Here is a 10,392-nt window from a genome sequence, read left to right as displayed (position 1 = left end):
GGGGAAATTACTCTGAAGGTAAAAGATCAGCAGTACATTCAAATTTTGAGTCTATCCCTAACTAGCCTTCCCACCGAAGGAAAAATCAGCAAAGAGATTCTAGACCAAGTATATCCTGGGGTATGGGCCACTGATGTACCCAGAAAGGCAAAGAATGCTCCACCTCTTGAGGTTAAATTCAAGGAAGGTCAACAACCCGTAAGAGTTAAACAATACCCTCTAAAGAAGGAAGATAGGGAAGGAATTCGGCCAGTAATAGGAAAATTTTTACAATTTGGATTATTGAAAGAATGTGAGTCTGATTTCAACACCCCCATATTACCTGTTTGTAAACTTGATGGGTCGTATCAGGTGGTCCAGGACCTATGAGCTGTAAATAAGATCACTGAAGACCTTCACACAGTAGTAGCGAATATGTATACCTTGTTAACTGTATTGACACCTGAACTAACCTGGTTTACTGTTTTAGACCTGAAGGATGCCTTTTTTTGCCTCTCTCTGCATGAAGCCAGCCACAAAACATTTGCATTTGAATGGGAAAATCCTGAAAGTGGACGTAAGACTCAGCTCACTTGGACGGTGTTGCCACAAGGATTTAAGAACAGCCCTACCATATTTGGTAATCAACTCGCAAAAGACCTGGAATCTTGAGAAGCCCCATCTGAGGAAGGGAAGCTATTGCAATATGTGGGTGATATCCTGATTGCTACCAAGATGGAGGGTGGCTGTATGGCTGGACGGTGAGTCTGCTAAATTTCTTGGGACTCCAAGGCTACCGAGTATCCCGGAAGAAGGCTCAGGTAATACTGCGTAAGGTGATTTATTTGGGCTATGAAATTAGTGCTGGACAAAGAACTTTGGGACAGGCCTGTAAAGAGGCAATATGGCAAACTCAGAGACCCCAGACAGTAAAGGAGTTATGGACTTTCTTGGGAATGACTGGGTGGTGTCGACTGTAGATCTGTAGCTATGGACTGCTTGTTAAACCACTATATGCACTAACAACCACTGATCAGAAACACCTTAAATGGGACAAGGAAACCACGCAAGCCTTTGAGTCTGAAGAAGGCTTTGGTGTTGGCCCTGGTCTTAGGGCTTCCCAATGTAAGCCATTTTTTCTTTTCTCCCATGAGAAGCAGGGGATTGCTTTGGGAATATTAGCACAAGATCCGGGCCCATATAGATGAGCAGTTGCCTACTTTTCCAAGCAACTTGATGCAACTGTAAAGGGTTGGCCTGGATGCTTATGAGCAGTCACAGCAGTAATATTGAACATACAAGAAGCCTGAAAATTTACCCTGGGTCAGAAAATGACTGTCCTAGTGTCCCACACAGTATCCACAGTACTAGAAGCAAAAGGTGGACATAGGCTATCTCCTCAAAGATTCCTGAGATATCAGGCTATACTGGTAGAACAGGATGATGTGGAGATTGTAGTCACTAACATTGTCAACCCAGCTTCTTTCCTCAGTGGAAACACAGGAGAACCACTGCATCATGACTGCTTGGAGACTATTGAAGCAACATATGCAAGCCGTCTGGACCTGAGAGACAGTCCTATGGAAGATGGGGAGAACTGGTTTACGGATGGAAGCAGCTATGTTCTGAGTGGTAAGGAGGCATGCAGGATATGCCATCACCACCAGCCAAGAACTAATGGAGTCAAAGCCTCTGCCCATGAATACTTCTGCACAGAAGGCGGAAATAATTGCTCTGACTCGTGCCTTGGAATTTGCCCAAGGCAAAACTGTGAACATCTATACAGACTCAAAGTATGCCTTCAGGGTCGTACGTGCACAAGGAGCAATCTGGAAGGAAAGAGGATTATTAAACTCTCAGGGCAAAAACATAAAGCATGCAGAAGAGGTCCTGAAACTGTTAGAGGCAGTCCAACTCCCTGAGAAAGTGGCGATTATGCACATTAAGGCACACCAGAGAGTGAGCTCAGAATTGGAAAGAGGAAGTGAGCTGGCAGACAGAGAGGCAAAACAAGTAGTTAAAACTGAGGTAAATACAGAAGGGGCTTTGATCCCTGATGGACGAATTTCCCTAGAAGGTACGCCAGAATACACTAAAGAGGGTCAGAAACTCATCTCAGATTTAGAAGGGTCACATAACGAAGAAGGGTGGACTCTCATCCCACAAGGAAAGCTAATTATTCTTTCCTGCCTAATATGGCATTTGGTAGAGAAGAATATAGGAAGAGGCACTGGGGAGCAGAGGCCCTGTATAAACATCTAATCAGAGAAATTGTGGCCAGAAACCTATACACTACAGTGAGACAGGTAACTCAGCAATGCGATCTTTGCCTCCAGACTAATCCCAAGAATACCCCCAAGCCAGAAATGGTCCAAATTGGAAAAGGTAATGGGCCCAGACAACAATGGTAGATTGATTTCACAGAACTCCCAAGAAAAGGGGGGTATCAATATTTATTGGTATTAACTGACACCTTTTCAGGATGGCCAGAAGCATTCCCAACCAGAACAGCCAAGGCTCAGGAGGTAACTAAAATATTACTACAAGAGATAATACCATGTTTTGGGATTACAGCAGCTATATCCTCTGACAGAGGACCACACTTTATCTCAAAAATGGTACAATAAATTAGCCGCCATTTGGGTATAGACTGGCAACTTCATACCCCATATCGCCCTCAGTCGAGTGGCCAAGTAGAAAAAATGAACCACTTAGTCAAACAGCAAATTGTGAAATTGGAACAAGAAGCAAATTTGGCCTGGCCTCCAGTCTTTTCCTTTAGCTCTTTTGCATATATGAACTAGACCAAGGGCGAAGGAGAGACTAAGCCACTTTGAAATCTTGTACGGACAACCCTACGGAATACAGAGAGGAATATCCATGCAAGCTGGGGATGAAATTATGACCTTCTTTATGGTGGCATTAGGTAAACAGCTCAACAAAATTGGAAAGCACGTCAATGGGACTTGGGGTAGAGGGCTGGATGGACCAGTGCACAATATACAACCTGGAGATTATGTGTATGTGAAGTCTCTTGCTGAAAAGACTTTGGAACCACAGTGGGAAGGACCATTCCAGGTACTCCATACCTCTTTCACAGCAATCAGAATCAAGGAGCAGACCACCAGAGTAAAAAAGACACCCAAGACCCCGTGGAAGGTTACTCAGGTGCAACCAGGAAAGTTACATTTTTCACGGTCTTAATGGTATCATTGACAAAGGAAACTGAACAGTGGGAGCACAATACCTATGTGAAACTCACCCAGGCAGTGGAGTGATAGTTTCAACCTTTCTGACTGTTGAGCGTGCACGCTGCTGCCTAAAGGCAACCTAGAATTCCCAGTATGGGGTATACCCAGTATGGATCGGACGTTGACCTTTGCGCACCCAAGAAATGGAACATGTCCATTTGGCAATGATGCTCATAAACATCTAGAGGAAAGATTTGAACTACTCCCATGTGAGAATGTTAATATATACACCAGATGTTTAAATGATAGTTCACCATGTGTAGGTACATGTCCACTTAGCCATTTAGCCCAGGAACCCGACAACTGCAGTATGGCAGAATATGTAGGAGCTTTTAATCTTACTAAAATTAGAGGTTATGGTGCAAAAGTCACAATATGTGCCGATAAAAAAGATAATATGAACTCAGGCCTCAATCCTCTCACGCAAACCTGCAAGTTACAAATAGGATTCTATTGGTTATGTGGAGATGGGCATGCTAGAAAAAGCTTGCCCTCAAATTGGAAGGGTCATTGTATAGGGGACTACTTCAGTCCTCGAGGGGGTATATTCACTGGACCACCCCCAGGAATAGTCCATACTTGATGGAGACGAACACGTACCACTCTGGATAACCCTCTCATGATGAGGCCTACGGGATTTCATGGTTTTGTAAGGTGGTTAATTCTGTCCCTGGGTGTAAGTGAATTAGAAAAAGCTATTGTAAATATCTCAGCCACGTTGGAAATTATTGAAAATGCCACAGCTGATGCTCTTTCAGCATTGCAGGAAGAAATTTCTTCCTTACACAAAGTAGTGCTTCAGAATAGGATGGGATTAGATAAGCTTTTAGCCAAAGAGGGAGGATTATGTACAGTCATAAACCAAACTTGCTATGCATATGTAAACAAACGAAAACAGATTGAGACCGACCTGGAGAAGATTTGGGAAAAGAATAAAATTTTGCATGCAGTAGCCCAGGATGATACATCCTGGGGATTTACAGACTTGGTAGAAAATTGAATTCCTGGTTGCCAAACCTAACATGGCTGAAGCAGTTGTTTATCACAATAATTGTGGTCATAGTTTTGTCCATGGTTCTTTGCATGGTGATCCGATGTACCTTACGGTGTTTTAAGAGTACAGGAGATTCTACAGTGAATGGAAAAAGAACCAACTAAGACAGAAACTTGAGTCTAACAAATATCTTGAAAGGATATTAGATAGGGAAACACTGTGTTAAGATTAGAGGTAGTAAAAGAATTTACTAACTTTTTAGAAAAGGGGGTACTGAGAGAAAGAGTTAGGAGAATCTTAGTAGATAGTATGCTGATTAACGAATACCTAGATTGTTGTATTGAACTAGTAGGTGTTGCTTAATGTCTTTGCTAACTATTGTGCAAATTAACTGAAACATGAAGTCTTGGGGCCCCTCACAAAGGATAGTTCCTGACAAAAACGGGGAACCTGTCTCAAGAACCGGCTGAGACCAACCCTGTGGTTTGGACAAGAGCCAAGGAGCAGCTGAGTCTGCACAAAGGCAGGAGGTGATGAAGAAGAGTCATCAGCCTTCATCCCTACGACCCCCCGGTGACCACCACTGGGAGACACTGCACAAACGTGGATGGGTGGAGCTTATGGAAATGACTTCTTGAAACTAATTTTAATGCGAAGCGGGGATTGGTTATGCATACGTATAGGCGCATTGGGAAACTTCATGCATGCGTAACTCTTTACTGCATATAACCAAGGCAAGTTGCTACGTTGGGGTGCGCATGAGTTTGGTGGGACTGCCCCCTGTGCTGCCCAGCGCTCAATAAACATATATGCTTTACAATCTCACTGATTTTGGAGTCTGTTTTCCGCACGTCAGAGGGAGCCCCTCCGAGGGAGGTGGGCCCAGGCTGGCGGCAGGGGACAGGCTGGGCTCTGAGGGCATAGGGTGCTGCCTCAGGCACCCCCTGGCTGGCCCCTATCCTGCTGTAAGGCCTCTGGAGGATGAAGGGGGTTTCATCCCCACCATCAGGCCATGTATCTGGGGGTGTCCGGCTCTCTGCGGCATCTCTGCGCCCCACAGCCTGCTTTGGGCACGGCTGCCTGGTGCAGAGGAGAGAGAAGGCTTTAACTGAACAAGGAGCACTCTTCTGCCACATGTGGGGAATGAATGGGGTGATCTTAGGGAACAGACTGGGTTCTCAGGGGTAATGCAGGTTCAGCAGCTGTGGTTGCACATCTTGCTGTTACCAAAAGGAGTGCAGGAATGAACTTAGCACCTTTAGTATCAAAAAACAGCCTCGTGTGAGTTCTGTTGTACAAACAAATGTGCTGTATTACAACGTGCATTCAGTGAAAGTACTTGGTATCTGCATACATGTTTCAAAACCTTATCTGGAGGGTTCTAGAGTTCTCACAAAAAGGTCTAATTTCTGGGGGGAGGATAATTGTGAAATATTTATCCTAGGAAAAAGCATTGCAGTTCTTACCACCTAGTCTAAAGTAAAGCTTTCCTTTTGATGGTAGTCCTGGGACACCAATATACTGTCAGTGGAACTGTTTATAGATGTACTTTCAGTTTGTAGGATACCATATTCTCTTGGTAGAAACTAAAGGAAACTTCCTACATAGCACTCTGAGATGTTATTCACCAGAGCTATGGCCAGTTGGAAGGCAGGGAAAGTTTATGCTTAAGTTCATTTGCACAGGTTTTTTAAAGTGATTTGTACTTTCTTCTGTGTGTTCAGCTTGAGACTTCACAAGGAAGTCTATCCTCTTAGAAATGCTGAATTTTGCTCACAAAAAGTCTTCTAAAGTCATCCTCATTTTTTTTTTCCTGAACTGAAAAACTAATCTTGCAGTTGTCTTGAGAAACTGTGCTGGTACCTTTTGCTTTTGCTCTTTTTTTTCTGTGCTTATTTTTTCTCCAAAGTGGAACCACAGTAGAGATTTGGGAGTACTAGTTTGTTTTTTTTTTGGAAAGGTGTATTGGAAAGGTCTTTAGCAGTCTTGGAGACTAACTGCCCCAGAGTATTAAATGGGGTATATAGGTGTTAATTTTTGCTACTAGTGTTGTTTGCTAAACTACACTCTTACATAATAGATTATTGCAACCTGTAAAATAAAATGGCACTCATAGAAGTTAATAAATTAGCTCAATGAAAATAAGCCCTTTGATTCCTCACTGAGTTATTAAAATAGGAGTTACAAAATTGAATTGGAAAATGGAGAGACATAGAAGGGTCTGTGTCCTTTTGTCAACATGTATGTGTTCTGTATCAGTTATGGTTTCAAGTGGTCTGCCCTAATAGCCTGAGCTCCTAGCATGTGAAATATAAGCCTCTCAATTACTGTTTGTTTTTTGTCTACAGGCTCTAAGAAGCTTGTGGTTGAACCTGCTACGATAAGTTCTCCATGGCTTTATAAAAAATAAAAATAATAAAAAAATAGCAGAATGGAAAGGAGTATAGAAAGAAATGCTTGGCCATAGCATGCTGAGGATAATAACAGAGAAGGTGGCTTCCTGTGGGACCACTTGTCCACAAAATGTCTGTCTTGTAGAGTAATTCGTGCAGACATAAAATGAAGAATTCAGTAACACTAAATTCATTACTTCAAGTTACATAAATCTTTAATTTTTTCCTACTTTATTATTCTAAAACTGTTGTCATTGGCAAAAACATTTCAATATTTGTTAAGTGAATGGATAATTACAGCACTAGCTTAATAAACTTTTTCTGATTTTTTTTTCTATGTGAATGCTGAAGTTTTATCAGAGAACACCGGTGACTTAAAAAAATCTCTACAATTTACTTAACTTTCCTTGAATTATAGATGACAGCATATATAATGTTTTGAGCGCTTGCTGCCAGTATGTTAAAGTTTGCCTTCAAATAAAGCTTCATGCTTCTTTAAAAATCAATTAACTTCTAGAAAGGAGTTTAAGGAGCTGGTAGGTTTATGTGGGAGCTAACCCTTTCAACTAAGGGTCTGTTAATAGGTTTATATATATTCATGCTGGGAGCTTATTCTGTTATGTTAAATGAACTAATCTACTAGCTCTGCAATGCCATGTGAGATTATGAAATTGTGAAGTATGTGGAATAGTTCAGAACTGAATTTAAGAATTATACCTTCTCAGTAGGTTATTTGTTCCCCAGTGCACTCGTTTCTTTAGCTGAGGCAGCTTTTGAGATCACAGTCCAAAAAAGGAAGGCATTTCACATGATTAATACTCAATATTGAGCAATGATGTATTATGTTTCCAATTTGAACAGGCACTTCCTCACTGGTAGAGAATCACCAAAGAGAAAGCTTGTCAAAACCAAGTCATTAAAACAATGCTTAGCCTAGCAACACCAAGCTCATCTTAATACAGGAAAACTACCTTCAGTATAGTTGCCTTCCCTAATAGTAATAATGTAGGACATAGGGCAAGATCATGCAGAAAATCTCAAATGATGTAAATAAAGATCACTGCTAAATTACTGGTGGTGTGAAGTACGTATCTTAGCAGAAAGGAGCTCGACAGTTATGGACTGTGCTGTTGCTGATAAATTACAAAAAGGAACTTTATGCTGCTTTTTCTGAAGTCTTCTTGTTAGCTTTCCACCTTTACATATTGTATGTGTTCAGCCATGAAACTGGTGGGCTGTGTGCAAGAACTGTTTTTTCCTATCACTTTAACCCATTCCTTCTGTGAAATTTAACACTAAGGTTGTTCCTGTAGTGATTCCCAAAAGATTTCTAGTAGTAAGAAAATTGTAATTACAACTACTTTATATTCTAGTCATAACTATGATTCTCAACTGCCCTATGGGTTCCAAAAGTGCTGTGGGGGTTCTTATTCCTTGGTCTTCATTTTGTGGATTTGTGTTGTGTTTTTATATATAATTCTGGGAAGACCAGGTAAACAACACTGTTATCCAAATATGTGTTTTTCAGGCAGAAGCTGAGGAGATGCAAGACCATACGTTCCCAGATTAGGTCCTGTGTGATATATTTCTGAAGAAATTGCCATGCCATCAGGATAGTCACAGGTCAGATGGAGGGGCAGGAGGAGGTGTGACTGAAAGTTGTGTATTAACTTAACTCGCCTTAATTCAAGAAGGTGTTTGTGGAAGCTTTGTTACCCACAGATAGATGTTGTTTCTGTAGTCAAGTTCATAAATTCTGAATTACTCTGCCCTTCATAAATGGAACTCTGAGGCTTTCTTACAAATAATAGTTGTCTTAAAGCAATTACAGCAGAGAGCTTAATTTTTACTGCATATGATTCATAAATCATATCTTTTTTATGAGGGGAGGGGAGTTTTTGAAGTGTTTAAGAACTTGAATAGTTGGAATATGGACGCTCACATTTTTAATCACACATAAAAGTAATTGCATCCTGTGACATCTGTCATGATGTTAGCAAGTAATGCTTTATATCGCCTTGTTTACCTTAGTGTCGTGGCTTGACTTGTCTAGTAATAAATAAATCTGTAGTTTTGGCAGTGTGACTTATGAATGAGGATAGCATTGCTACTGGTTGGATTGAATTTGTAAGCAATTCAAACACAGAATGGATAGATGTAGCAAGTTGCTGATGGGTTAAAAACAGGGTTGTAATTCTAGCACTTAGAATAAACAGTATGTCTATGTATGTTTTGATGTTCTAGCTAGCCCTGGTGTTCAAAACAAACTGATGTCAGAGCCCAGGAAGTCAGATATTTTGTTAACTCTTTTGGCTTGTGCAGAAGGTTCCCTTTTCTGTTTTCTTTTGTTTGTATTTTTATGCAGGAGAAGAGTTCAAATCCTTGAGATTTGTTTGTTAAACTGAATGTTCACTATTTCTCTTTAAATTAGCTATTTCAGATGGAAGGTTAAATGCAGCTTTTCACGCTTGCATCTGTAACATCACAGAATGAAATATGTTCTTTAAAAATCATAACAGTAAACCAGGCCTTAGTTTGGCAAGTTTGTAAGCTATATCCTGTGCTTGAGCAGGGAGGTAGTTCCTAGCTATCCTGTAGTAGGAAGCAGTTATCACTGGCTTATTTCAAATAACTCAAACTTTTTGGTGGAAACGGCCCTCGTATCTTAATGCAAGCTGTGGCTGTTACTAACAAACTGTAGTATGAGAAGACAGAATACTTGTCTCCTCTCTTCTGTAAGAAGCTTGGTAAAGGGTGGTTCAGAAACTGAGTGCAGTCATACAAAAAACAGGTCTTTTAGCAGGATAAATGTATCTTGATCTCGACTTCTTTCTAATACACATACCATTGCTCGTTATTGTAAGCTTATGCCTGGTGTTTTGTTGCCACTGTTCCCTGTCTGTTGTCTCCTTTATTATATGTTCAGTCTGGAATTTAGGCCTTGCTGAAATCAACAGGAAAACTTGGTCAGGTTTCAGGTCAGCAATGTGCCCTGGTAGTGATAAAAGCTAACTGTATTGGGCTGTATCAACAGGAGTGTAGCCAGTAGATGAAGTGAAGTGATTATTCCTTTCAGCTTGGCTCTTGTTAGGCTGCATCTGGAGCACAATGCCTGGTTTTTGGTCCTTCAGTACAAGAAACGTTGAAAACGCCATGGGAGCTCTTCAGAGGCCAGGCAATAAGAAGAGGGAGAGGTTGAGGGAGCTGGACTGCTTCTTTCTGGGAAAGATATGGCTGAGGGGACACCTATAGGAAGCCCCCCAGTGCCCAGAATAATTTTACAGGAAAGGGCGAGCCAAGTTCTTTGAGATGCATGGCTGAAGAACAAGAGGCAACAAGCATAAATGCAAGTGGGAGGTTCCTACTGGAGATGGGGGAACTACACTGCACTGTAAAAATAAGCATAACAAAGCTGCGAGCTGCTTGGTCTGAATTCAGCATGTGTTGTGGCTTGAGCAGGAGGTTGGATGCTTGAGCAGAGATGTCCTAAGGTCCCTTCCAGTCTGAGTGATTTGAGAGAACTTTAAGTTCTGTGTTGGTGTATATAACTTTCACTAATATTTTTGTATGTGAAAATGTTGCTTATTTCTGGTCTTTGAACATAGTTTAACTCCTGATATGGTCGGATGATTTTCTTCAATTCACAACACTAATTTTGATTTTAATAAATGCTGTCAGAAATCTTTTGTGGCCTCTGAAAGAAATAGATGTTGAAGTGATTAGTTATGTTGTACCCCACTAGCACGTATTATATGATGGAACCTCATTGGAGGAG

The 10,392-nt window shown here is 41.2% G+C and overlaps 1 protein-coding gene across 14 annotated transcripts in view; it reads left to right on the top strand.

Moving 5' to 3' along the window:
- Positions 1-10,392, top strand: part of LOC308193339 (uncharacterized protein) — an 84,471-nt gene that overhangs the window by 2,552 nt on the left and 71,527 nt on the right. For 9 of the 14 annotated variants that reach the window (XR_013949549.1, XR_013949550.1, XR_013949551.1 and 6 more), the window contains exons 2-3: positions 470-800; positions 8,146-8,240. The exons of 1 other annotated variant lie outside the window; for it this stretch is intronic. The gene's annotated coding sequence lies outside the window, so the exon portion shown is untranslated. Of the gene's footprint in view, positions 1-469; positions 801-8,145; positions 8,241-10,392 lie in introns of those variants that run through there. 4 more of the 14 variants (XR_013949547.1, XR_013949548.1, XM_080587936.1 and 1 more) reach the window with 3 other exon arrangements.

This window comes from Anser brachyrhynchus (genome assembly GCF_964034855.1).
Source record: "Anser brachyrhynchus genome assembly, chromosome: 3".
Taxonomy (NCBI): domain Eukaryota; kingdom Metazoa; phylum Chordata; class Aves; order Anseriformes; family Anatidae; genus Anser; species Anser brachyrhynchus.
This window is presented reverse-complemented; position numbering and strand designations above follow the sequence as displayed.